The sequence below is a fragment of the Dama dama genome, chromosome 10, assembly GCF_033118175.1.
Source record: "Dama dama isolate Ldn47 chromosome 10, ASM3311817v1, whole genome shotgun sequence".
NCBI lineage: Eukaryota > Metazoa > Chordata > Mammalia > Artiodactyla > Cervidae > Dama > Dama dama.
Genome location: NC_083690.1, coordinates 38,708,006 through 38,730,116, shown reverse-complemented (window position 1 = coordinate 38,730,116; position 22,111 = coordinate 38,708,006). Strand labels below are relative to the sequence as shown.

The window sequence follows — 22,111 nt, the reverse complement described above, 5'->3', positions numbered from 1 at the left end:
ATGCAAGCTGGCGAGGAAGAGAAAAACGGCGGGTGGGGTGAGGGGAGTGGGGAGTTATTGTTTAATGCGGGTGGAGTTTCAGTTAGGGTCGATGACTGAGTTCTGCAGATGACCATGTGGATGGTTGTGCAACAAGGTGAATGGACTTAAAACCCCTGAACTGGACGCTTACAGGTGGTAAACGTCATGTTACCTATTTTACCACAATAAAAGCTTAAAAAAAAAATCTGTTTTGAATGGAGAAATAGCAGTTTCTGGGATCTTGAGCGATGTAGCTCAACCAGGTGGTGCGTGGCTCCAGGCGTCCATTCTTACCTGGAGCCCTCTCTGCCTGTCTCGACTGCTCTCCCAGCCTCCGTCTCTATTTCTCTCTTTGTCTCTATCTGTCCCTGTCTGTCTCTTACTTTTTTATTCGAGTTGCCTCCAAACCCTCCCCACCCTACGGTTCCCTAGCCACAGACCTTAACCATCTGTTACAGACGGAACTGTGCATCCCCCAAATTCATGTGTTGAAGCCCAACCCCCAGGGTGGCATTTGGAGGTGGTTCCTTTGGGAGGTAATTAGGTTTAGATGAGGTCATGAAGGTACAACCCACACAATAGGATTAGTGTCTTTATAAGAGGAGGAAGAGGGACTCCCCTGATGGTCCTGTGGCTAAGATACCATGTCCCCAGTGCAGGGGCCCGAGTGTGATTCCTGGTCAGGGAACTAGATCCCACATGCCACAAGTAAAGATCCCACATCCCTCGTGCCACAACTAAGGCTTGCACAGCCAAATAAAAAAGTTTTTTTAAAGGGGAAGGAACTGGAGTTCACCCCGTCCCCCACCTCTCTCTCTCTCTCTGACTTGGGAGGACACAGCAAGAAGGTGACCATCTGTAAGCTGGCCGTCTAAGAGCCGGGAAGAGGGCCCTCACCAAAAGACAAGTCTTCTTGACCTTAGACTTCCAGCCTCCGTATCTGTGAGAAATAGATGTCCATTGTTTAAACCGCCCAGTCTCTGGTCTTCAGCCGTAGCAATCCGATATGAGGCGGACACCTATCACCTGTAGGTCTGCAGACCTGGGCCCCCCCTTCTGAGCCCTCTGCCTCTCAGAGGAAAGAGTGCCTGCAAGGATTGTTCCCTGCTTCCTAGAGGGTGTGTCGCAAAAGGGCCCAAACTGTCACCCCCAACCTGGTCGCTATAGAGACCCACCGGGAGGTTCCCCATTTTCCCCATCCCCCAACCCCCGGCAACCACTTCTACTTTCTATCTCTATGAGTCTGACTTTTTTTTTAGATTCCACATATAAGTGATATCATGTTTGTCTTTGTCTTTCTCTGTCTGGCTTTTCACTTAACATCGTGCCCTCAAGGTCCATCTGTGTGTGCTCAATCACTCAACTGTATCCGACTCTCTTGTGACCCCACAGACTGTAGCCCACCAGGCGCCTCTGTCCATGGGATTTCCCAGGCAAGAATACCGGAGTGGGTTGCCATTTCCTTCTCCAGGGGAATTTTCCAGACCCAGGGATTGAACCCGTGTCTCCCGCTCTGGCTGACGGATTCTTTACCACTGAGCCCTGGGAAGCCCCAAGATCCATCCATGTTCCTTCCCTCTCACAGCTGAATAACATCCTGTTCTTTATGCACCACATCTTCTGAAGCCATTCATCTGTGGATGGACACCTAGGCGGTTTCTCTATCTTGGCCATGGTGAATAATGCTGCTATGAACATGGTGGTGCCAATATCCTTTTTTAAATGTCCTTTGGCTCTATACCCAGAAGTGGGATTGCTGGATCGTTTGGCAGCTCTATTTTTAATTCTTGAGGAATCTCCAAGCTGTTTTTCCTAGCGGCTGCACCGATTTACATTTCCACTAACATTGCACAAAGGTTCCCTTTTCTCCATGTCCTCACCAACGCTTGTTATCTCCTGCCTTTCTGATCATCACCGTCCTAACAGATGTGTGGTGATAGCTCATTGTGATTTTGATTTGCATTTCCCTGATGCCGAGTGAAGCTGAGCCTCTTTATGTATTTGGGGGTCATTTGCATGTCTTCCTTGGAAAAACGTATATTCAGTTCTCGTGCCCAGTTTTAAATCAGATTTTTTTTTTCCCACTCTATTGAGTTGTGAGAGTCCTTTGTATCTTTTGGATGTTAAGACCTTATCAAGTGGCTGATTGCAACTATTTTCTCCCATTTTGGAGGTTGCTTTTTCATTTCATTTCCCTGGTGGCTCAGATAGTAAAGAATCTGCCTGCAGTGCAGGAGACCTGGGTTCGATCTCTGGGTTAGGAAGAGCCCCTGGAGGAGGGCGTGACAACCCACTCCAGTATTCTGGCCTGGAGAACCCCATGGACAGAGGAGCCTGGTGGGCTACAGTCCAGGGGGTCGCAAAGAGCTGAACACGGCTGAGTGACTTAACACTTTTCATTTCACGGATGCGCTCCCTTGCTGGGCTGGAGCTTTGGAGCTAGCTGAGGCCCGCTTGTTTATCTCTGCTTTTGTTCTTTAGTGTCCCTCATCAGCCTTTGATCTTCGCACCAGATCAGACTAAGCTGAGAGCTGGTCAGTCCTCCAGCCTCACTTCTGAAGAATCTGTTGGCTCTGCTTCTTCCACGGGGCCTCGTCCAGGTTTTGTTATTTGTTTAGAGGTTATTTTTAGCTGGCTAGGACCAGTGTTTGAGGTAAGTCGTGTGGATACTTACGCAGCATTATTTTTTTAAATGATCGTGACTATTTTCAACTGGGTATAAGTTCTTAGGCAGAAACATTTCCTTTTTAAGGCGCCGTTTTTCTGGCAGTTAAGAAGACTAATCTGAAAGATTAGCCAAAATAGCTGCTTGTTAAATCGCTTGAGTCCGGGAAAGATGGGCGCTGCTTCTGTTCAGGGACGCTCTCTGGGCTAAAAAGCAAAGAAGAAAAAATGAGAATTGCTATGGACGTCTATGAGCAGTGAACGACTTTCTAGAACCAAGATTTCTTTGTTTCTCTTTCTTTCTTCCTTTTTAAAAACTAGAAACCTCACCTACATCAATGATTAAGAGCATAAACTTGGCCCAGAAGCCCATCCCCCCAAATTCAAGTTAAAGAAAGTCCATTAAGGCTCCCCTGGGTGGTCCACTGGTTAAGACTCCTCTCTCCCCATGCAGCGGGCACAGGTTCAGTTCCTGGTTGGAGAACTAAGATCCCGATGCTGCACAGCATGTCCAAGAAAAAAGAATCACTGGAAACAGTAAGTGTGGACGGCCAGATCCTATCCCAAGAGAGCTCGATTTAGAAGAATTGGGGAGGCCCTGGAATCTGCGTGTTTTCATTCATCCCAGGTGGTTTATAGACTGTACTTTCTGAAACGGTGATAAATACAGATGTCCAGAGTCATCCAATAAAAACCCATCAGATCGAAGGATGGGGAACTTTTTTTTTGGACACAAGTTGAAAGATATGTTTAAAATAGTTCAATACCACTGGGGAAAAAAAAAAAATAAAATAAAATAGTTCAATAAAGTTCCAAAGAATTCATCCCCATAAAATATAGCTTAAATGAAAATGGGAGAAATATTTTAAAATTTTTGATGGAAGTAGGTTTTGTTAATCCAGACAAATTTTATTATCTGTCCCCATATGAGATTTTTAAAAAAATATTTATTTATTTGGCTGCGCTGGGTCTTAGTTGTTGTATGCGAACTCCTACCTGTGACAGGTGGGATCTAGTTCCCTGACCAGGGATCAAATCCAAGCCCCTTGGCATTGGGAACATGGCGTTTTAACCACTGGACTACCTGGGAAGTCCCCCCATGTGAGTTTGTTTTTTTTTTAAACTTTGAACAAGTAATAATTCTAGATTTCACAGGAAGTTTTCAAAATGTACAGGAAGGTGCTCTATACCCTCAAACAGTTTTGTCCATTGGTGACATCTTGCATGACTATAGTAATATATTTTTCTATACAGATAGTAACATACATGTAGAAAATAGACATGAGCTGTAATAACCGGGAAACTAGCATTGATACAATCTACAGAACCAGTTTAGATTTCACTAGTTTTACTTGTGTGTGTGCCTGTGTGTGTGTGTATGTGCCTGTATGCAATTTTATCACACGTGTCGATTCGTGTAAACACCGTCACGATTAAGACACAGAATTGTTCCATCAGCACAAGGGATCTGCATGATAAGATATCTCTTTCTGCTGTCCTTACTCTTCTTCCTGCCCCGCCGGGGGTGGGCAACCACTAGTTCTAATCTGTTTTCTGTCGCTATGACAGAATCATACAGTAGGTAACTTCGCAATATTGGCTTTTTTTAACTCGGCATAATTCTCAGTTGTGGCATTGTATTCATCCTTTATTCTTTAACACTGTTCCATGGTACAGATACATCACAGCTTGTGTAACCATTCACCTGTCCTCGGACACTTTCATTGTTTCCACTTCAGGTTATTACAAGTAGAGCCGCTGTGAACGTTCATGCACAGGTTGTGTATGAACATAGATTTCCATTTTGCTGGGATAAATGCCCAGGAGCGCAATTGCTGGGTCATATGGTAAGAACATATTTAGTTTTGTAAGAAACCACCAGACTGTTTCCCAAAGTGGCTATATCGTTTCACATTCCCACCAGCCATGGATGTGTGATCTGGTTTCTCCACATCATCACCAGCATTTGGTATTGTCACTATTTTTAATTTTAGCCATTCTGACACATACATAGTGATATTTCATTGTGGTCTTCATTTGCATTTCCTCAGTGACTAATGATGTTGAACATCTTTTCATGTGCTTGCCATCTCTACACTTTTCGTTGAAATATCTATGTATTTTTTTTGCCCATTTTAAAATTAGATTTCTTTTTCCTTTTTTTTTTTTTGGCCATACCCCAAGGCTTGTGGATCTTCATTCCCTGACTAGGGATTGAATCACAGAAGTAAAAGTGCCGAGTCCTAACCACTGGACCGCCAGGTAATTTCCCTAGATTTCTTGTTTATTTTTCTGCATAGAGTGTTTTTTACTGCTGAATTTTGATAGACATTTATGTATTCTAGATATTCCATTGAAAACATCTTTATTTTCTTTTCTGATCACAGAGGTCATGCATGCTCATTATTTTTAAAATTCTAGCACTTCTGAAATATATAATACAGAATGTGAAAGTTCTCTGATATTCTAGCACAGATGTAACCATATGAACTGATATCAGAGGATTTTTTTTCCCTTTTGTATGTACTATAAACCTATTCATGTAAATACTTTTTTTTTTTTAAACCAAAATGAGATGAATGCAAACTGCTTTACATTGCTTTTCTTTTTTTCCATTTCATAAGGTATCCTAGACATGTTTTCTCACGGCTGGTAGAGACCTACCTCCTGTTTTTTAACATCTGCATAATAATTCAGTTGTACATGTGAAACTTCAAAACTACAATGAAAGCATTCACTTGAAAGCCAGGAAAGTTCCCATTGTATTTTGTTTCATTTACGTTGGAGATTTATCATCCTGAAGCACATGGCTGTTCAGTCCCTTAGCAGCCAAGACAACACCCAGGTTTAACTGAGCTCGTGCTTGAAACTGAGGTGTCAGGCATGTGGACCGATGGTCTGTTAAGTTTTTCTCAAGTTTCCTTAAGAGCCTGTGACCCTCCTCTCCCCCAGTGTTTTTTTTCTAGAAGCCTCTGACTCTGGTGTCGATTAAGCAGCAGGAAGAAGCAGGCCTGGGCGTCAAGCTACAGCCAGCCCTGGGAACACACCTTTGGGTTCTTTTCTTGGCTGCTTTGTGGAAATTGATCTGACGTTTTGCACAAAGCGTCTTCCTCTCCGTCTGATTTAGATGAACAGTCGAAGTCCCAGGGCTTCCCTGGTGGCTCAGACGGTAAAGAATCTGCCTGTAATGCCGGAGACCTGGGTTCCTTCCCCATCCAGGGGATCGGGAAGATCCCCTGGAGAGGGGAATGGCAACCCACTCCAGTATTCTTGCCTGGAGAATCCCTATGGACAGAGGGGCCTGGCGGGCCACAGTCCATGGGGTTGAAAAGAGTCGGACACAATTGAGCGACTAACACTTTCACTTCTCGAAGTCCCAGCAGTGCCTCCGGGGCTCCATGTCACCGGCGTCCTGTTCTCTCCTGACCTCCTCCCCGCCTCCTGGCTGACCCCAGCCTCCGCACCCTCTGTGTCCCTCCTCAGAGCCTCCTTCTCTGAGCTACTCCCCCCACCTGCCCCCAATGGTGGCCCCCACTTCCTCTCCCCCTCCAAGTCTTTGTTCCTTAAAAAAAACAGATTCGATACTTTAAGTATAGTATGTTTACCAAGATGAGTCAGTGGTACAATCTTCCAGTTTATACTTATTGCCAACAGAAAGGCTTGGAGAAAAATATTCCAGTAGTGTAAGGTGTAGCTTTTTTTTTTTTAATGCCCCAATTTTTCAATGAGTCCCTGCACAGCATTCAGGATGTTAGTTTTCTGACCAGGGATCGAATTCGTGCCCTCTGCAGGGAGAGCACCAGTCCTAACCCTCGGATGGCCAGGAAGACCCTAAGGCTCTTGAATACTGTATTCAGAATCTTCACCTCCCTCTATTTTCAATAACAGAAGGAGATACATTACTCTTTGTTTCCTCTTATTTGGCCCCGCTTTGCGGCCTGTGGGATCTTAATCCCCCCGGTCAGGGGTCAAACCCCTGCCCCCCCCACCTCTGCCCCCCAATCCCGGCAGTGAGAGCAGAGTCCTAACCACTGGACTGCCAGGGAAGTCCCTTACGTGACCTTCTTTGCACTAATATTCTTCCCCCTCAATCATTGATAACATCATTCTATCTCTCCAGAGCAGCTAAATCCTCTTATCAATTGAAGGATGAACAGGACTCTGACTGCTCTCCTTCAGATGGTGATCTCTATTCACAAATTTCGTTTCTCCACAGATCTTATTATCAGGATGTTTTAAGTTGTGGTAAAATACACCTAATATAAAATTTTACCATTTTAACCGGTTTTAAGCATCCAGTTCAGGGGCATTAAGGACACTCACACTGTTAGGCACCCATCACCGCCCTCATCTCCAGAACTCATTTCATCTTCCCCAACCGTAGCTCTGCTCCCATTAAACACTCACTCCCGGTTCACCGCCCCTTCCCCGGCCCCTGGCACCCACTCTTCTACTTTCTGTCCTATGAATGTGTCCTCCAGGGACTTTACAGAAGTGGGATCCCACAGTATCTGTCCTTTCATGTCTGCTTTATTTCGCTCAGCGTCACGTCCTCAAGGTTAACCCGCGTTGTTGCTGGTGCCAGAATCTCCTTTCTTTCTAAAGCTGAAGAGCATTCCGTTGTGTGGATGGCTGCATTCTGTTTACCCATTCATCCGTCTGTGGACAAGGGTTGCATCCGTTTTTTGGCTGTTGTGAGTAATGCCTTGTTGTCTTTTCATTTAGTGTAAAGTTATGTTCCACAAGTGCGGGAATTGTTGTCTGTTTCGATCATGGATGTATTTCATATGCTTAACCCAGAGCCTGGTACGCAGTAGGTACTTACTGAATGAATGGATGAATGAATGCACTCCTCTTTGCCCATTGCTGTTGCTGGGGGGCTGTGTTCAGAGACTCTCCAGCCATCAGGCGTTAAAGGTTCTAGGTCCATTTGCCTGGCACTCACCAGGTGTCTGCCCGTTCATTCATATTTATTCTGCTTTTACCATGCGCTGGGCCCTGGGCCACACACAGGACGCATGTTGAGCAAAACCAGGCCAAGTCCCTGATTTCTGGTCTCTAACAGGGGACACAGACATCAGTCAGATAATCGCACAGACTTCTTTTTAAAGAGCCATGGAAAGGCATTTCTCCTCCACGCTTTTGCCACTGGATCCAAGTGGCCCATTTGTTCTTTTTTACGGCTGAGTTTTTTTTTTTTTAGGGCTGAGTTTTGAAAATTCCTTATGTATTCTCCATACGAGTCCTTTGTTGGCTATGTGATTTGCAAACAATCTCTCCCAGTCTATGATGTGTCTTTTCTTTCCCCTTTATCAGAGTCTTCTGTAGAGTCAATCTCTTTAATTTTAATGAGGTCCAATTTATCCCTTTTTCCCTGTATGGAAATGAGATGATCTTTTTTTTTTTTTTTTTGGTCGTAAGACATGACATGAAATTTACTATTAGTGGCCACTTAACACATTCCGAATACTGGGCAACCGTCACTACTGTCTAGTTCCAGACGTTTTCATTGGGCCAGGAGGAAACCCCAAGCTTATTCCCTCCTCTCCACAGCCTGTTTTCTACCTCTGTGCATCTGCCAACATTTCACAGATAAATGAAACTATGTAATGGTCTCTCATGTCTGGCTTCTTTCACTGAGCATGATACTTTCAGATGACAGTTTTGATCAGACTCGTGGCTCTGCAGTGACAGTTTGCATTCCTGTTGGGTCCTCCATCAGCATAACTTTTTTTTTGGTGGGGGGGCGGCCACACTGTGTGACTTGTGGGATCTTTGTTCCCTGACCAGGGACTGAACCACCTGGGCCCTTTATTTATGTGGCTGCATCGAGTCTTAGTTGCGGCACGCTGGATCCTCGCTGTGGCACACGGCCTGTCTAGTTGTGGCTCACGGGCCCTGGAGTCCCCGGGCCCTGCAGTGCGCAGGCCTAGTTGCTCTGTGGCATGTGGAATCTTAGTTCCCCAGGCAGGGATCGAACCTGCGTCCCCTGCATTGCCAGGTGGATTCTTAACCACGGCACCACCAGGGAAGTCCCTCTGTCTCCTTTTATATCTGAATCTGGCCACTCCTCCCTGTCCATCTCCACTTCCACCATCCGAGCTTGCGCCTTCATCTTTGCTGCTGCTGCTGCCGCTAAATTGCTTCAGTCACGTCTGACTCTGCGCTATGGACTGTAGTCCGCCAGGCTCCTCTGTTCAGGGGATTCTCCAGGCAAGAATACTGGAGTGGGTTGCCATGCACTCCTCCAGGGGATTTTCCCGACCCTGGGATCGGATCCGCATCTCTTACCTCTCCTACATTGGCAGTCGGGTTCTTTACCACTAGGCCTTTGCCTTTGACCTGCACCAAATTCCAAACTTGTTTTTCTGCCTCCCATCTTAACCCTCCAAACCTCCCTCCTCCCACACACATCCTTCCGAAACGCAAATGTGACCCAATCCCCTTTCCCAGTCCTTACCCAAGTAATGACTCCCAGGCACCTCTCATCAAAGTCTGGGGCAATTAATCACTCCATTAAAAGACTCACGGTATGGGGAAATGTAACTCACAATCAGGAGGTACTTTACCTCACTTTATCCCAGCCCACTCTTGATCCTGCCTGGGGAAAAAAAAAATGTGATGGAGCTCAGAGCATATGGTATTTTTAGAAACAGAAAGTAGGTTCTTTACTTGGGAAACATGTAAGTATTCTGAGTCCACCGATCCATGAAAAAATCACCTTCAAACCCTCCAGGCCCTGAGAATTCCAGATAGAAAGGTAAAAAATGGTATATTCTTGAGTTAGTCATTTAATTGGAAATGGAAAAATTATGTGCTTTTTTTTTCCTAGTGCACCACATAGCTCGTCATATTTTAGTTCTCCGACCAGGGACCGAACTCACAGCCCCTGCAATGGAAATGCACTTTCTTTCTCTGGCTGTGTCAAGCCTTAGCTGAGGCACGTGGGGTCTTCACCGTGTCGTGTGGGGTCTTCTCACTGCAGTGCATAGACACTCTAGTTGCAGTGCTTGGGCTCAGTAGTTGGGGCAGGCGGGCTTAGTCGCCCTGCGGCATTTGGGATCTTAGTTCCCCGACCAGGGATCAAACCGCAGTTCCCGGCATTGCAAGGCGGATTCTGGACCCCAGGGAAGTCCCAGTCCTGCGTGCTTTTCAACCATATAGCACTCTTAGGTGGGTCAACAATGAAAACAAGGATTTGGCCGGGGACACTGGGCTCATGAGGCCAGGTGAGCAGATCTAGGCATTCAAAGGTCCCTACTGACAAATAAACATTTGCCCCATGGAACCCGACCACCCAGCATCTCCCCAACATTCACCTTTTAAGTGTCGGCAAACGAAAGAGATAGAACTTTGAGCTTAAAACGGGATGCTTGCTTTTTGGCAAATCCATTGTAAGGGCCGTTGGTCTTCAGAGGCTGTTTTTCACTGACCCTTTGGAGTATGAGGCTGCACTTAGGTGTATCTTCAAATCGTAGCTGTTTCAGAAATTCAAATCAGGAGAGCGTTGTTGCTGGTTACTTACATGGTACGTGGCCAAGACCATTTGGGAAATTCCATAAAATTTCATAGTCAACCAAACAAATGAATAAAGCCTTTTCAGAGGAGGAAAATGGAAATAACTTTTTAAAATGCCCTTTGTCTTTTAACCATGAAGTTTTTCCTTGACTGTGGCTGCTTGCCACTATCATTTTTAGAGCTAAGGTCTCATGCATAAAGCCTAAAATTCTTCTGTTGAAAGGCACTTCCTTCTGCTATTTTATCACCTTCCTGGTTTTGTCTAATCTCACCCAGATTACGGTCGTATTTCTTGGCTTTTTTTAATGTGCACATTAAAATTTCAAACACAGAGTCTTTGTTCTGCAGTCTTGACTTTTCGTGCACCCTTAGACATATTTTGGGACTCTTACAAAGAAGAATGTTTTGCCATTTAAATGATCTTATGTCTTTAAGCCTACTTTGTCATGTTCAACTTCTCAAATTTTCATGCATTCTGATGAGGTATTCTATTTAAAGAATATTTTGTTTTAATTAAGCCCATCTTAAGAGACATTTGGTTTTTGCCAAGAATGTGCTTTCTCCCTTACAAATCAGTTATATTTATAACATTCATAAACTAACTTACTAGCAAAGGCAAAATCTTAGCTGCATTATGGCTGTGTCTTCTAAGTTCATGGGGAATCCAAGGGAAAAAGAACAGGTTAAGCGAAATCAAGACAAATAAAGACACTTAAACACACGTGGACTTTATTTCCAATATTTTTTTCTTCTGAAATACTGGGTTTTAAAGTTGTTTTATAGAAAAATTTCTCATCTCTGAGAAGAAGGCAGAGGGTAGGTTGCTATGTTTGCGAGCAAATTGTGCAGAAAACTACGTTAGAAATTCCAATTCTTCCTTTGTTCCATTAGGCTGCATCTAAAAATTCAAGTTTATCTTTTCCTGAATATGACAATAAACACCCGCATAATAGAGTATATAGAAAATACAGAAAAATAGAGACAAGAAAATGAAAGTCATCTATCTCTTATCAAAAGGCAACCAATGTTACTATTTTGATCTATTTGGTTCATAATATTTTACATGTAGCTTTCTTATGTGGTTGGGATCATATCCCATACAATAATTTTTTATCCCATTTTTTTATTGTGGTAAAAATACACAGAACAAAATCCATCACTTGAACCATTCTTAAATGTACAGTTAAGTGGTATTAAGTATATTCACAGCATTGTGCACCCATCACCACCTGTGTGTATCATGCATGTATGCTCAGGTCATGTCTGACTCTTTGCAACCCCATGGACAGTAGCCCGCCAGGCTCCTCTGTTCATGGAATTTTCCAGGCAAGAATACTGGAGTGGGTTTCCATTTCCTTCTCCAGGGAATCTCCCCAACTCAGGAATCGAACCTGAGTCTCCTGCATCTCCTTCATTGGCAGGCAGGTTCAGGAGACACCTTGTTTTCAATTCTCCGGGACAGGTGAACACAGTGTCTATAATTAGGTGTGCCTATTATTAAGTTCCACACCTCAAAGGATAGTTCTTGCTGAGGTGTGTGGAGGGAAAGGTGAAGAAGTAAAATGTGCCTCCAAGGTCACAGGCATTCAGACCTGCCTGGTGGGATGCAGACGAAAAAATCCTCCAGCAACTGAGCTACAACTTGTGTCTTTGCCATGGGACTTCTCACTGCATCCTGATACACCGCTTCTTGCTTCCAGGGAAGGGTACCTGGGGTTTAGACTGGTAAACAAGTCATCTCTTGGTTGTCAGTGATGGCCGGGGACAAGGATGATGTGTAAGTAAACAGGTAACGTTCAAGTGCATTTTAGCTACTATCATCGTCATTTCTTCCCCTACCAAATTTTCTCTAAGTAGCAAAATGGGATTGTTTGGAAGGTGGTTCCTTTCTTCTGGGCTTCCCTTGTGGTTCAGCTGGTCAAGAATCCACCTGCAATGTGGGAGACCTGGATTCTATCCCTGAGTTGGGAAGATCCCCTGGAGAGGGAAAAGGCTACACACCAGTATTCTGGCCTGGAGAATTCCGTGGACTGTATAGTGCATGGGGTCGCAAAGAGTTGGACTCAACTGAGCAACTTTCACTTTCACTTTCCTTTCTTCTATATTTGTCTGCTTTCCTGATCTTGTGGGGTGTGGACAATCCAAGGGCTAGGTACTCATTGTCCAAGTAAGAAGTAGCTACAAAGATGTTAGATGAGAATACCTCTATAGACTAAAGAAGTCTAAAGAAGAAATACAGATGGCCAATAGACACAGGAAAAGATGCTCAACATCGCTAATTACCAGAGAGATTTAAACTAAAACTATAATAAGGTACCACCTCATACCGATCAGAATGACTATCATTAAAAACTCTACAACTAACAAATGCTAGAGAGGATGCGGAGAAAAGGGAACCCTCCTACACTGTTGGTGGGCATGTAAGTTGGTGCAGCCACTATGGAAAACAGTACTCAGAAAACTAAAGATAGAATTATCATATGATGCAGCAATCCCACTCCTGGGCATATGTCTGGACAAAACTCTAATTCAAAAAAATACTGCACCCCTCTGTTCATAGCAGCACTATTCACAATAGTCAAGACATGGAAACACTCTAAACGTCCCTGACAGATGAACGGACAAAGAAGATATGGGATGTGTATGCAGCGGAATACTACTCAGCCATAAAAAGAACGACATAGTGCCACTTGCAGCCACATGGATGTAGCTGAAGATGCTCATACTAAGGGAAGTTAAGTCAGAAAGAGAAAGACAAGTAACATATGATATCACTCATATGCGGAATCTAAAATATAACAGGAATGAACCTGCCTACAAAACAGAAAGCCTCAGAGACACAGAGAGGGGACGTGTGGTTGTCGAGGGGGAGGGGTTGGGGGACTGATGCAAGGCTGGGGCTAGCAGAAGTAAGCGATTGTCCACAGAATGGATAAACAACAGTCCTACTGGATAGCACAAGGAACCATTCCATCTCCTATGATAAACCATAATGGGAAAGAATATTTGAAAAAAGAATGCATGTATCTGTATAACTGAATTAATTTGCTCTACGGCAGAAATCAACACAACGTTGTAAATCAACTATACTTCAATAGAAAAGCATTGTTTAAGGTTAGATGATGCACTAGAAATTAAGAGGTGTCCCATGTGCTGTTTTTGGAAAACCAAAGTTCAATCTGATTTCATGGGAAGGCCTCTCTACCTTAGACCCCAGGCTCTGAGATTTCGCGACAGAAGACAACCTTAATGCTGTTTTATCTTCAGGATCAACTACCAGTCTGCTCCACGTCCAGCGCCCAGATCAGTGGGCAGCTTGCCCTGGTTTCTGGTTGTGGGAGACTCAGGTGAGGGCCGGGTAGAAACCATCTTTCCTCCGCCATCCCCCGTCTCTTTTCATATTCTGGTTTTTAATAATTAATTTTCCCTTTTAATTCTCCGTGCTCTGTTCTTTTGGACCAGACCAAAGCACACTTTGCTTTTTCCTATTTCCTTTCACTCTAATCATGAAATCCCTCCAGGCTGAAGCTTCTTCTCAGAAACCTGGCAATTAGAAGAGGCAGCGGGTCTCTCGCCAACACTTCATTTGGAGCCGCGTCATCAATAATTAACCCCAAGTTACGCTCAGCACACAAACGCACCGGGTGCGATTGGCGAGGGCGCGGGCGCCTTCTCTCCTGGGTCTTTGCCCCGTTCACGAAATCCAGGAAGCGGATGCAGCCCGTTCCATTAGCAGGAGTGAGCCGGCCGCTCTGGAACACTTAGAGAGGAAACCGCAGCCCAGACGCCTCTCTCCTGCACTTCAACTTCAGAGTTGTTCGTGCAGCTGTTGTCTGGGACCCAGGACAGTACTTTCTCCCACCAGCATCTCCCAGGCCCGCCGAGGCTGCAGCTGTCCTGCGCACGTTTTTGTTTTGACTTGTTGCCTACTGAGTCGCATCCCTGGGGATGACGGTGGAGGGTGAAGGGTGGATTCCTCAGGGGCTGTGGTCACCTTGACCCAGATCCAGTCCGTGCCTAAAACAGTCACTGTGAAAGGGATCTGGATGGGTTGGTGGGCTTCTTTGTTTTTTTTCTTCCTTCCTCCCCTTCCTTCCAGGGAGGGGGCTGGGGAACTAGTGTTTGATGAGGACAGAGTTTCGGTTTGGGGAGATGACAAAGTTCTGGAGGTGGATGATGGTGGTGGTGGTGGTTGCATGACAACGTGAACATACTTCCTTCCCCTGAACCAGAGACTTCGCGATGGCTAACCTGGTACATTGTATGTTGTGTAGGTTTCCCCACAAAAATGTATACAACTTTTTAAAAAAACAAACTTTTTTTTAAAATTTCTATAAAAACACTGATCTTATTATTCAGAAAAAAACAAAAGGAGGAGACAGAAACAAAAGTCCTGGTCACTTGCAGTATCTAGCAGCTTTCAACTTGGCTCTCCTGTCCAGAAGCGTTTCATGTAAGAATCCTTCTTTCCGGGCCTTTTTCAGAATTTTACTGTCTTCTTTACTTATATTAAGCTTGTGGTCCTGGAAGCTCTGGAATTTTTCTTTACGTAATTGATTTCACACTGTTTGACATTTCGTTTGTCTTCTTCTGGAATATCATCTTTTTCTTGGTTTCTCTTCGGGCACAGGATCTGAACTTTATCATTTCTTCTTCTCCTGCCATTTTACTTTTTGCTTCTATATCACCTGCTTCATTGCATCTAATAAAACAGCTATTGGAGGCCAGTAAAGCCATTTTCCCATCTTGTAAGATGGGTTCTCACTGCTCTCTAGGTCCAACTGCATCTGCACGCCCAACAAGTCCGTCTGAATTTAGACCTAGGTATTTTCCGTAGCCAGATTTCAGGGCAATTCTGGAATCAGACAATTTGACAGCTGTAAACTGCTCTGGAGGACTAGGGCCCTCATCAGCCTCTTTATGTGAAGCTCCCAGTGTAAACAGTCCATTGTCAAGTGCATGTATGTAGGTTCTTTTATCCATTTCAGTTGCTAAGGTTCCTGAAATCTCACCAAAGTTTGTTACTATCCACCACATTCCAACAATATCAAGCTGAGTTTCTTCATCTGCTCCTCTTTTTCTCTTCTCTTTGTTCTTTTTCTTCTCACTCTTGGCCTTGGTTCCCTCGGGCACGAGTTTGGTGGGCTTCACGTAGGAGTATTTACCTATGGTTGGCCAAACATGTGAACCGGAGCAGGAGTGGGAGAGGGAGGCACGGAAGTGGAGATGGAGCCCGAGCTGCCCGAAAACATGCGCACCAGTGGAGCGGGCACGTCTCCACCCATCCCAGGCCTTTTTCATCCCAACGTGAAGTCCCAAATACAGTGAGCAACGAACCATTTTAAAGTGCAAGTTCAGAAGCATTTAGCACATTTGTGATGTTGTGCGACCACTGCCTCTAACCCGCCCCCACACACTTTCATCACCCTCGAAGGGAAACTCACACCCAGGAAGCAGGCACTCCTCATCCACCGTGCCCCCACCCCCGGCAACCTCCTCCTGACTTTCTGTGTCTATGTATTGACTTACTCCAGATATTTCATGTACACGGACTCCTGCAGCATGCGGTCTTTTGCATCTGTCTTCTTTAGCAGGATGTCATGTTTTCAGGGTCCATCCACATTGTGTCATTGCTTTACACGAATGAGCAATGTCTCATCGTTTACTCACCCTCAATTGATGGCTGATGGATACTTGGGATGTTTCCACCCTTAGCCATTGTTGTGTTTTTTTTTTTTTTAATTACCATTTGATCATTTATTTTAGGAAGTTTATTTGTTTATTTCACTTTATTTTTGGCCGTGCCTCACAGCATGTGGCATGTTAGTTCCCCGACCAGGGGTGGAACCTGTGCCCCCTGAGCTGGCAGCGTGGAGCCTTGACCACTAGAGACCAGGGAAGTCTTAAAAGTTTATTTATTTCTTTTTAAATTAGTTTTTACTGGAGTGCAGTTGCTTTACAATGTTGTGTTAGTTTCGGCTGCACACCAAAGTGAATCGCCTGTGTGTACACATACGTGTACCTGCTAAGTCGCTTCAGTCGTGTCCGGCTCTTTGCGACCCCATGGACTATATAGCCCACCAGGCTGCTCTGTCCCTGGGATTCTCCAGGCAAGAATACTGGAGTGGGTTGCCATGCCCTCCTCCAGAGGCTCTTCCTGCCCCAGGGATCGAACCCGAGTCTCCGACGGGCATGGTGGGTTCTCCTGCATGGGCAGGTGGGTTCTTTACCGCTAGTGGCACCTGGGATGCCCATGTATACATGTCCCCTCTTCCTTGGATTTCCTGCCCACTTAGGTTGCACGGAGCATGGAGCAGAGCGCCCTGAGCTCTGCGGTCCGTCCTCACCGGCTTCCTGTTCCACCTCCGGCTGTCATGCATTGGGCTGTGGTGCCCGCGCATGGGCTGGGATCTCCCCGGGCACCCCTGCAAGGCTGGTGCGGCTGCCCCTTTGCTGTCAGTTCCTTCCTGTCCCCATCAGGAAGGCTGGCAGCTGCCCTTCCTCACCTACGGCCAGGTTGGTCCTGCCGGGGCCTCCTGCAGCCTCTCTTGGAGAACCCGCCGGGTGACATGTCTCAGAAGGTCACAGCCGTCAGGGGACACCCAGCAATTAGGCAGCCACCTCATCATACTCCCTGGGGAGGGTGCCTAGTGACATGGGCAGGTAGTTCTGTCTGTCATCGGTTTTCTAGAAGCGCCAGCGGAGGGGAGATCACAGCCTTGAAGGGGCGGGTGTTGGAGAATCCATCTCCTCAAGTCACCTCTCGGCTAGCTCTACTTTCAAGTCCCTGGATATCCTGTCCTACTTCAAGTGGAGTGTGACCACGGCGTGTGACACCTGGGGACGCCGACATGGGAGGGGAGGACAGTGCCAGCGAACTGTGCCCCGGTGCGGGTCACCGGATGACCCGCCAACACCAGGGCTGTCCGGGGGAGTCGGCTGCCGCCTGATTGTGGACCCAGCAAAGACGGGTGATGGGCTTTTAGGATGTGACCACATAGAGTCATCAGCCGAGGAGCTGCTTCGTCTTTGTTTCCCAAACCCTTTTAATTTATTATATTAAGGCAAAACTCACCACACATAAAATCAACCATTTTCTTTTCATGTGTGTGTGTGTGTGTGTGTGTGTGTGTGTGTGTGTTTAGTTGCTAAGTCATGCCTGACTTTCTGCAACCCCACGGACTGTAGCCCCCAGGCTCCTCCATTCCATGGGGTTTCCAAGGCAAGAATACTGGAGTGGGTTTCCATTTCTTCCTCCAGGGGATCTTCCTGACCCAGGGGTCAAGCCCGAGTCTCCTGCGTTGGCAGGTGGATCCGTCACCACTGAGCCACCTGGGAAGCCCCTATATATTTAAATTTTTATTTTATATTTGAGTGTAGTGGATTTACAACGTTGTGTTAGTTTCAGGTCTATAGCAAAGTGGTTAGTTATATATGTACATATCAGTTCAGTTCAGTTGCTCAGTTGTGCCCGACTCTGCAACCCCGTGGACCGCAGCATGCCAGGCCTCACTGTCCTTCACCAACTCCTGGAGCTTGCTCAAGCTCATGTCCATTGAGTTGGTGATGCCATCCAACCATCTCATCCTCTGTCGTCCCCTTCTCCTGCCTTCAACCTTTCCCAGCATCAGGGTCTTTTCCAATGAATCAGTTCTTCTCATCAGATGGCCAAAGTATTGGAGTTTCAGCTTCAGCATCAGTCCCTCCAATAAATATTTAGGACTGATTTCCTTTAGGATTGACTGCTTTAATCTCCTTGCAGTCCAAGGGACTCTCAAGAGTCTTCTCCAACACCACAGTTCAAAAGCATCCATTCTTCAGCACTCAGCTTTCTTTATAGTCCAACTCTCACATCCACACATGACCACTGGAAAAACCATAGCTTTGACTAGACCTTTGTTGGCAAAGTAGTATCTCTGCTTTTTAATATGCTATCTAGGTTATACATATATATATATATATATATACACACACACATATATATGTATGTACTTACATATAGCTACTCTTTTTCAGCTTCTTTCCCCATATAGGTTGTAACAGAGTATTGAGTAGAGGTCCCTGTGCTACATGATAGGTCCTTATTTATTACCTAAAAATAAAGCATTTAATTAAACTAATTAATTGTCCTACTTATTTTTAGAGCCGGATCATTTATTTAATTGAAGTATAATTGTTTACAGTGTCGTGTTAGTTTCTGCTACATAAGGACGAGAATCAGCTATGCGTGTACACACACTCCCTCCGTCCTGCGCCTCCCTCCCAGTCCTCTAGATCGGCCTTGAAACATGTGGGATCTTAGTTCCCCGACCAGGGATCGACCCCTGCACCCCGCTTCACTGGAAGCTTGGAGTCCTAACCACTGGACCGCCAGGGAAGTCCCCACACTGGCCATTTTAAAGCACACCATTCAGCATCTTTCCAATGTTGTGCCACCACCCCCTCCACCTAGTTCCAAAGTACCTGCCTCCCCCCAAAGGAGCCCTCGTACCCCCTGAGTACTTACTCCCTGACCTGAACCCTCTGGCCAGTCATTTGAAAGTTCAGCGCTACATGTGAAGCCGGGCCTCTTGATGGATGTCCATGCCACGTGGTAGGAACTTTAAAGATGTGATAGAAGGTGGGAAAAGAAGGAAGGGTGCAGATGAGGACATCAGTCATGTCCAGGCAGCAGGCTGGACACTCCCTGGATGTGTGCTATTCCAGGGGTAACTGGAATGTTTGCTTTCTTCTGTGTTTCAGAGGCTGGACAGTGTCTTAAAAGAGTCAGGGCAGTGGAGGCAAGATGATTGGCAGGGCCTCCACTTTCTACTTGGGTGGTGTCAGGCACAGAGTTTATTTATACTTTTTTTTTTCTTTCCTTTTTTATTGGACGCACCTCATGGCATGCAGGATGTTAGTTCCCTGACCAGGGATGGAACACCTGCTCCCTGCAGCGGAAGCCCAGTCTTAACCACTGGACTACCAGGGGAGTCCATCCCACAATTTTAATTGATGTCACTGGGACTCAGCCTCCTGGCCTCTGGAGGGGCTTAACAATACCTCTCTGGAGGGCAGCTAGGAGGGGACTTTGTGCAGAGGCTGGCACACAGCAGGTGCTTAGAAATCGTTATCAGAATAGTGTACTTATTCCACAATGAGCATGGGATGATGTTGGGGATGTTGCAGAGACTGACTGTGCTGTTGTCAGTGGAGCTTCGGGGGAAAGCCGCGCACCGCCATTGCCCGTTCTAGTCCTGAAAGTGAAAGTGACAGTTGCTCAGTCGCGGCTGACTCTTTACTACCCCGTGGATGTAGCCCACTGGGCTCCTCTGTCCACGGGATTCTCTAGACGAGAACACTGGAGCGAGTTGCTGTTCTCTTCTCCAGGGGATGTTTGCGACCCAGGGATTGAACATGGGTCTCCTGCGTTGCAGGCAGATTCTTTACCATCTGAGCCACCAGGGAAGTCTAGAGAATTCAAAGGAGGTGAAAAGGTGAAGACCAGGGCAGAGACCTAGGAGGAACTTGCCTCTACTCAGGAGAAGGCGAGAGAACTTGAAAACCTTTGAAGAAATGAGGACACTGTCACAGCCTGACTCACCTGTATCTGTAGGGTGTCTCTCTGGGATGGTCCAGGAGACTTGCTCCTCCTCTCCTTTGAACTTGGAAGCTGTGGAGGAGGTTTCCAAAGGCCGTGACTAAGCTCCCAGCCAGCTGACCCTCTCGGCCTTCTGCTGAGCAAGCAGGCGCCGGGCGAACGTGCCCCGGGCGGTGCATTCATGTGGCTGAGCAAGAATGTGATTTTTTTGTTTGCAGCGTTTCCAACTCTTCCTTTGCACATAGAAAAATGCTGCGTGCTTAAGGGTGTGCCCCATTTTTTCTGGCATAGAAGATACTTCTTTAATTCCCAAATAGGATCTGGGATCCACTCTCCTGGTGAGGAAGTCACACTAATTGGCCAGGGGACCCCCACCCTGCCATTCCCCCACCCCCTAAGGCATCTTTAGCAAGATGCTACTTATTCTAGATTGTCAGAAAGGCAGAATCAGACCGTGTTTGTTTCCTAGTGACAAACGATCACCAATTGGGTGCTTAGAATCAATAGAAACGTGGGACTTCCTTGGTGGTTAAGACTTCCCGCTTCCAACGCACGGGGTGTGGGTTCAATCCCTGGTCGGAGAAATAAGATCCAGCATGCCACTCATTCGACCAAAAGTTTTTAAAAAAGTTTTTAAACAAACAGAAATGAATTCTCTTCCAGTCCTGGAGGCCAGATGTCTGAAGTCAAGGTGTCAGCAGGGCCGACTGGAGCCCCGCTCCTGGCTGTGGGTGGTCCGCAGCAGTCCCTGGTGTTTCTTAGATGCTAGCTGCTTCCCTCAGGCTTCGCCTCCGTCACATGGCCATCTCCCCCACGTGCATCCTCTCCTTGTATAAGGACACCAGTCCCTGGATTTACGGCCCACCCTAATCCGGTATGGCTTCCCCTTAACTGACTACATCTGCACAGACTCTACTTCCAAATACGGTCATATTCTGAGGTCCTGGGTGGATGTGAATTTTGGGTGGGGGGACACGATTCAGCTTGGTACATGAACAAAAACTATAAATGGCAGCAAGGATCCCCAAAATTCAAAACTCGCAAACCTGGCACACAGAAACACAGATTCGAAGCCAGACCACCTCCTTTTAAGTCAACATCATTTCATCGGTTTTCTTTTTGTTCGTTTTGTTTTTTAGGTTAAACTTCTGTCGCTCCTTCACGCCCCAGGCAACACCACCCGGCCCCAGGTAACCACCAGGCAGCTGGGGCCTTCGGGGAGCAGTTAGAGGTACCAGGGGTTCTCTGGGGGCAGCGCTCTGAGGGAACTTGCACGTGTTGGGTGCTAGTATACAGAAATACAGTTAGTTTTTATATGTGGCTGTTGCATACTGTGACCTTACTGAATTCACATCTAAGTCCCAGGAGCCTTTTTAAATGGATCCCTTGGAATTTTCTGTGTAGACAAGCACGTCATCTGTAACTAGGAGCACTTTTGTGTTTCCCTCTGTCATTTGTGTGCCTTTTCTTGCATTTCTTGCAAGTTCTTTCCAGCTCGAACTTCTAGGACTATGAGGAGCGGCAGTGCTGAGAGTGAAATCCTGGCTCCGTTCCCAATCTCAGGGGAAAATCTGTCAGTCTTTCAAAAATAAGTACGATGGTAGCTATAGGCTTTTTGTAGATTTGGAGGGGCGGCTGCGCTGCGTGGCACGTGCAGACGAGGGATCAGTGTCCCTTGCAGCGGCAGTGCAGAGTCTTAAGTCGACCTCGAGGGAAGTCGCCCCAGTTCTTTATACGACTGAGGAGGTATCACGTGTGGGACGATCCACAAGCAGAGGGCGTGGAGCACGGCAAGCTGTGTTCCCGGACAGACCTGGAAGCAGAGCAGCTAGAAGGTGGCAGTGAAGGCAGAGAGCCCTTACTGAGACCCACCCTTGCCTCCCAGTCCTGTCACCTACATCCTGGCGGGCTTGTGGAAGAGGCAGCAGAGGCTTTCTGTGCGCGACAAGGATGAGCATCGATTGAGCGCTTACTGTGTGCCATGCGCTCTCGGGGTGTGATAGCATCTAGCTCCAGTTCTCAGAGTAGCTGCATGGGGCAGAGTCACTGTCGGTTCCATTCCAGCCGCAGAAACTAGGGAGCTAGGAGAGCTGAAGTCACTTGCCCAAGGTCACACAGCCAAGAACTCAAAGTGCCTGCTCCGTCTGACTTTAGAGCCTGAAATGTCCACTTAGCACAGGTGACGTGCTGTGATGCCTCATGGCTGAGACCTGATGACCTTACTGGGCAGAGTCAGTGAATGACGGGGACTCGTGGCTGGCTTTCGCCATCCGATAAGTCAAACTGCAGACTCACACCTGCTCGGGCACAGTGAGGCTCTCTGGGTCA

The 22,111-nt window shown here is 46.5% G+C and overlaps 1 pseudogene; it reads right to left on the bottom strand.

Annotated features, from left to right (window-relative positions):
- Nucleotides 1-14,600: 14,600 nt before the first annotated feature.
- On the bottom strand, nucleotides 14,601-21,766 carry LOC133063252 (protein FRG1-like; annotated as a pseudogene).
- Nucleotides 21,767-22,111: the final 345 nt, after the last annotated feature.